The following is a 7,126-nucleotide window of genomic DNA, read 5'->3' on the forward strand; positions in this document are numbered from 1 at the left end:
GGACCACCTGTCAAAGCCCTGTCACATGCTCACTGAAAATTTACTCACTGTCCATACCCTGCACAGGATGACAATATGTCAGCTCCTGGGAAGAAGTTGGCTGGGCCACATTGAAGAGCATGTATAACCTGCAAGTAAAGAAATCCTTCCCTTGGTCATTGAGACTATGTGCACCATTGGACAAACCTGTGAAGAGATTGTGTCATCCCTAAGACACAGGCAGTCAAATAATATATTAATAGCAAGTTTCTACATTCTGAAACACAAATTGAGCTGTGGGGACTGTCATCAGCAAAATGGAAACACCTGCTTGAAGAGCAGTCCTATAGGTGCTCTTCATCCCCTTCTCCACTTGAAGAGGAGAACCAGTGAACCAGCCTTTCCAGCAATTATAGAAGTGGAGAAGGGTCACTTTCAGTAGGTTGGTGTGCCAGGAAGAGGGATGAGATGCCAAAGCTATAGCATGTACATCAACTACTCCTGCCTGGAGCTGATGCCCTGTTCAGATGAAATAGACCCTGAAAGAAGTGTCCTGATGGCCAGTGATATCCGTAGTGCTACAGGGGACATTGCAATCAACATGAATACTCTGGACAACCTACCTGAAGATCTCCACTCACATCAATCAACACTAGATGGAAGACACTCATGCTTTCTGAATACGGATTTCTCCACAAAGCAACCATTCTTGGGCCCCAATGTGCCCAATGACCAGCCCTAGGTTGGACCCACACCCTCTGAATCCAGGCAATTCAGCGCCTGGAACCTGATGAGGAAGCTAATTTCCCATATACTCAGAGCACTGTTCTTTGTTCATGAAACACTCCCTGGTGAATCCTGTACCTTCTTGTAAGATACAAAGTAAAGAGAGGATCATACAGTTCATAAGATACCCATTTTCTTTGACCACAAAATGTTTTCCTCCATTGTATTTTTACTGTGTTATTTTGTTTTATTTTTCTGTCATAATATTATTAATAAAATTACATTTCTAGAGCCATTTATTTGATTCACAGACTGCATTGACACAAAAGGAGGAAAACAATTTCTTTTCCTACAAAACATTTAACAATACTTTATTTTCTCATGACACATACCTGATGCATAGTCTCTGTTATTTGTTACCCAAAGTTGTAAAAATGAAAGTCTCACATAAAAAGTTATTTTTCTTTATATAATGGCCTTCAGATTAAATACCTGAATGTTACATGTATTACATAGAAGTGGTTGTAACATTAAATACTCTAATATTTAGAAAAACATTAAGAAACCATTTTTTGCATAGCTGTCACGCTTTAAACCTGTTAAGTTTCATTTATACTTTTAAAATTACACATCTGTCAGTATACAAGTTTTTTAAACACATTTAATTCTTAAAAGCCTTCTAAATTTACATCTTTTCAAACACCATTTCTGTAACAACTCCCTCATAGATCTTCTTAATAATAAGTTAACCAAAAAGTTGGTAACATGTATCATCCTGGCAAGATGACTTGTTAGTAACAAGGGCAATTATGAAGTCAACATTTTAAGTGTACCACTACAAATGAATAGAGCATCATAAAATGCAAAAATGCATAGAACAGGTGAAGTCTCTTTAGGTCACTAGTGCAGATGGAGGGTTTAGCTTAGAGTATGATTTTTCACAGGGAGCCTGTGTCTAAGAAGCAAAACTGGAACACCATCATTTCTCTTCAAACACATCTAGTGTGTTTTCATTCAAGTGGCTTTTATGTAACTTATCTTTTTACTTAATCGGTCTTTCCCTTAAGAACACATTTTTAAGCAATAAATTTGACTTCATGACATGTGCTTTTTAAAATACACGAAATTCTACAGTCAACTACTTCTCTTTATATAAAATAAATACCAACAATGCACTTATAAATATGTACATGTTCTCATAATCATAAAATATTTAATTTTTATAAGCTTAATTACTGAATGTTAATACAAAATACATTAATTAATATCTGTACAATTTTACTTTATAAAAAGTTTTCTTATAGCAGCATTATTATTGCAAATGAAATGTGATCAAATGGCATTGCACGGGGACTCTGACCATAAATCAGCTTGGCCAGCTGCAGTGTCCTCTGCAGGGGATGCCTGTTCCCATCTACAGAACAGCCATTTTCACAATACACCAAAGCCATGAGGGGTACAAAGTACCTGACCTTATGTATACCCCCAAGGTTCCTCCATGTGTCCAGCAAGGTTTATTAAAATGTCCTACAAAATCCAAGTTACCTTTATGCTCCCCAATCAACCATAGCTAAAACAATCATATTGATGAATAGTGTTTGTAATTGAATCACATGAAATTATTAGGAATTAGCTTACGTAATTCCACGAGAAGAGTAAGAAAAGAAACTGAGGATTGACCTGAAACTTGATGACATTATCACAAATAAAACTTCCCATATCTCAAACACTCATATTCAGCTTGTTCTTGCTGAGCTCATGCTCCAGACTGCCAATCAAAGCATAGATACTTTCTTGCAGATCTCTGAGGTTAGCCTGGTGACTCCTCATAGACTCCATTGTCTCCATTGTCAAGTGCTTCTGGAACTTGCAGCCTTTAGATATGGGGAGTTGCTGCTTCATCATGACCTCTGCTCCATCGGTTTGTGATGATACCCACTCTCCCTACCTTCTAAGGGAATGTCATCATAATCCAAATCTTTAAAATTTCCTTTCATATTTAAAAAATAAATTTCCCCACAGCTCCTCCAGTCCCCTGCAGAGCAGCTGCTGAGTGGACTATTTAGTCTGGTCTGCCTTAGCCTCAGCACCCCAATGAATCCTTACTGCTCAGATTTGATACACATGGTTGCACTTTTCTTTCACCTCAAATGATTCAGAGATGACTGCTCCAGGCACAAACTGCCTAGGGGCTCTTTTACAGCTAAACATTGCACTAGACAGACATGGAGCAAGTAATGGAGAACTTTAATGTGTTTTTTAGAGTCCAAAGCACTTGTGAACTCTATAGAATCATTGAAAACTCTGCTGTTGTGGGTCAAGACTGTTGTCTCTGGTTAAGCAATACTGGACCAAATCACACAGCCAAATTCTGGCAGGTTGTATCATTCACTTTATTGTATGAATCTGCCAGTTTCAGGTGATCTTAGAGCACCTTTAGTGTTGCCCTCCCAACATCCAGCAAGCAATTCAGCAGGCCAAAGGTGAACTTGGTGTTACCGAACCCATTCTCACAACTATTTGGTGATATTTTCAAAGACTTTTCACTGGTTTGTTGTCAGTGACTAAGAATACCTGGCTTGAAAAAAACAACAAAAACAAAAACCAAAAAACAAGGCCTGGTGTTGGTGGTGCATGCCTTTAATCCCAACACTTGGGAAGCAGAGGCAGGTGAATCTCTGTGAGTTCGAGGCCAGTCTGATCTAAAGACCAAGGTCCAGGACAACCTCCAAAACAATACAGAGAAACCCTGTCTCAAACAACAACAACAAAGAATACATGGTTTGCACACAGACCAACAGTTTTCTATCCTTCTCAAAAGCCTCATGAAGCTCCTTCTTGACAGCTGCTGAACCATCCAATTGATACAGGCCTACAACCTGGCAGTGCCTCAATTCAGTCTCCACGATGCATTTCTCTATCAACAGTGGCGCTATCGAGCCCACATTTTCTTTCTCTATGACTTTCTGAATGTCAACACCAACCATGACTGATTCACAGTTTTTATCCAGACCATGGAGAGAATTCTCCCACTGTTCCAATGAAGGTCACTTTGGCTTAAATAAGGCCTCTGATTTCAAGTTTGACAGCCAGATGATGTTTCTTTGTCTCTCTGAAAAAAAGTAGGCAGGACAATTGTGCCATGACAGCACACTGGACTTCTCCTTGGAATTGGCCTCCCAGCTGAACATGACCAGTTTCAAATGTTGTGCGTTTTCGATCTCTATGATGAAAGTGTGGTCCTTGTCTAAGAATGTCGTCTGACAGTGTGAATAGCACAAAAAGACATCTTTGGAATCTATCCGGTGTGGCTTCAAACCCTCTGTGCCATAGAAGTGCCCGCTCATGAGCCCTGAGATGTACTGTGAGCACTTGGGTTGGTCAGTGAAGCTGTAATGTCAAAAGGAATCTATATCTAATTCATTTTTGCTACAACTGCTTGGAATGGCTTCTCTCCCTTTTCTAAGTATGTGCTCCAATCCATGCTGTCTAGATTTGGTTCTGAGTTCGAGTGAGTCACCATTACTGAGGTAACCTCCCTTGCAGGAATACTTGGAGCTCCCAGTGGCTTTTTTTCTGGTAAGTTGTGCTGAGATGATACAGTGGTATCAAGATGGTACTGGCTTATAACGTTCCTGGTTGGGTTCCCAGAGGAGGCCATTTGTGACAGTTACATTTAGACAAAGAATGGGTACTTATCTGGACTGTTCACATAGTGCAGGGTTCCCCTGGCACCCAGCTTTGGGCTGAATTCTGGCATCATTTTCATTTTTGTGGAAAGTTTCCTCACAGTGCATGGAGATTTTATTTTATCTGGCAAAGACTAGGTAACTGAACTGCCTTTCTTCACAGGGCTAGGGCTTAGAGAATATGGTTCCATAGCTCTCATTTCAGTTCTGTTTGTAGAAACAAAGATCCCAGGACCTGTGTAAGCATATTTCAACATAGGGATGTCCTCTGCCATCATGCCTTGTGTCCTGTGCCCTAACCTCTGCTTACACTGCTGTTTAGCTTCTGTAGAATGGATGGAATCTACAGAAATAATTCCATTTGACTGTGTTGTCCAGAGACCACCTGTGTGTTGGGCAGGACACAGCAACTCTTCACCATGAGGCTCTGCCTTCCTCAGGTCTCCAGCAGACAAGATGCTCACACTGAGAGGGAACCTCACTGTGACAGTGTTTCCCTCCTCAAGATTCAAGACACTTGCTATGCCAAGCTTCCTCAGGGATGGGATTCTGCCATAATCCTTCTTCATTATCAGCATCTTTGTCCTCACTGAAGTCCAAAGAGCAGTTTCCTGATAAGGGATCGCTGGCAGCATTACACATCAAATGTGTGCAGTGTTCCTTGGAGGACTTATAGAAAGGCAGTGATTGTTGTATCTGGATGGAGACATGGAGGGAGGGAGAAATTACTTCTATCTTGGCACTGCTTACTTTCTTCCAGACTCTGTGACCTCAGGGTGCTCATTTACAGCCAATGGCCTTTCTTTGAAACAGTGATGTTGTTAAGGGGTTGGCGACCTCCAAGCTCAGCATTATCCTTTACATCTTCAGGTCCCCCTTTCTTCAATGGAGACCCACAGTCATTCTCATATAAGTCTGCTGTCAGTGTGATTCTATGGTCCTTAGTCACCGAAAGGATGTGGTTTTCGTGCCCTTTTCAACTGCCCAAATTTGGAGATGTTTCCTACTCTTCTGAAACTTTGGGTGCTGTCTGAGGAGCCTGACCCTTCATCCCCAGGGACAGCAGATGTCCTTTGTACATCCAGTCCTGCAGCTTCTTGACTGCCACTGCAGGCAGATTGAGGAGGGGAGGCCCCTAGGGAAGGCCTGGTCTTCTTGGTTTCTGGATAACACAGATGTCCCTAAAGGAATGGCCTGGATCCTAGCAGACAGAAGGCAGGAGAGCTGTGGACACAGCAGCCCTGTGGCTGCCCCTCCTCCAGCCATCTATCCCACCTCCACTTGTAGGGGTCTGGGTGGGGGGATGGGGGAGTGGAAGCTTTTCCCTGTCTCTGTGCACACCGCGGGAGAACCAGCTATCCAGCTGCTGCTAGCCCACCAATGGAACAAAGGTGCCTCCTCATGCAGAGGCTCTAGAGACTTCTGCATCTGGACAGCCTCTTTGGAGGACTCAGTGGCCTTCCTATCCCAGACTCCTTTGGAGGGTCCTGGGGCGGGGACACCTGCTGCCAATTGCAGTCCTAGCCTTGGGGGCTGCAGGCTGGGAGCACTGCTGCACCTTGGGAAGGGGTGACTGCTGAGCCTGAGCCCTGCTTCTCACCAGTTCCTATAGCCACATGCCCGAGTCAGGAGGCAGGTTGTGCATGGCCTGGATCAGCAGATAATTGGCTTCTCCCGACTGCGGATCCCCAGGAGGCAGACCTCCAAAGCCTTGGAGGAGCCCACCCCTGAGGAAGGCAAGGCCCGCAGTGCTGCATCTGCCCCCTCGGGCACATAGCACGCAGGCAGTTTCTGGTAATTTTTGCTGCCTTAGTCCTCTCTGTGGTCTCCGCTGCCCTGGTGGCCTGTGATGGAGCAAGCAAGCATGCGGCCCAGAGCGGGGTCTTCTGAGCTCAGCGAGGCAACAGGACCCACGCTCCTTGCAGCCCAGCTCGTCCATGCGTGCCTCTTCAACAACCTGGCTCGCCCTGGTCCCAGGGCTGGCTCCAAGTCCTTAGGGGCCGATGTGGCAGAAGAGGCTCTCCATAACCTCTGCGGGTCCTTGCCAGCTCCTCACATACTTGGCGTGACTCTGCCCTCAGCGAGTGAGGACACAGGAGCAACAGAGCTCATGCAGAGACTGGCGCCGACTGTGTTATTTTAATAAATTACCTTTTGTAAATGACAAATGTACCCTCTCAGAGGGCACGTTCTAGCTATCTCTCCCTTAACAGTCAAAGCCACATACAAACACACACACTAATGCATGACCACACACAACATGGAGCTTACTAGGTTTACAATAATAAAGTTCAAGCCTTCCAAGTGACTATGGTTTTTAACTTTCTCAGTATCATATTATCTATTAACAAAGCCCCACATATACATGTATGTCTATGTTTCGGTTCCTGCTAGTTATTCCCTTCCCTGGTGCCAAAGCAACACCCCCCATCTCTCCTCTCCTGCTCTCCCTCCAGTCCCTTGTCCCCTCTCCTCTCCCTTCCTTTACCCTCCCTTCCCCTCCCCTCCCCCTTCCCTCTCCCATGCACTAGAGGAATTACTGGAACAACACTACACAACTAGAGTCACCAGAGAAGAATGGCTCTCAGTTGATGAAATGACTCCATGAGATACATTTCTTAGGCATTTTCTCAATTGGCAAACAATGAAGGACGAGCAAGTATGAGTGGTCTTCAACTTGGACTTTTGGTCCTGCGTTGTATACAAAAACAGACGGATCAAGCCAGTCAGAA

At 44.0% G+C, this 7,126-nt stretch overlaps 1 pseudogene; it reads right to left on the bottom strand.

Annotated features, from left to right (window-relative positions):
• Window positions 1-2,427: 2,427 nt before the first annotated feature.
• LOC121138044 lies at window positions 2,428-5,529 on the bottom strand (annotated as a pseudogene).
• Between the last annotated feature and the right edge of the window lie 1,597 nt (window positions 5,530-7,126).

The sequence above is a fragment of the Mesocricetus auratus genome, unplaced genomic scaffold (genome assembly GCF_017639785.1).
Source record: "Mesocricetus auratus isolate SY011 unplaced genomic scaffold, BCM_Maur_2.0 contig_8912_pilon_subseq_71558:95481_obj, whole genome shotgun sequence".
NCBI classification, from domain to species: Eukaryota; Metazoa; Chordata; class Mammalia; order Rodentia; family Cricetidae; genus Mesocricetus; species Mesocricetus auratus.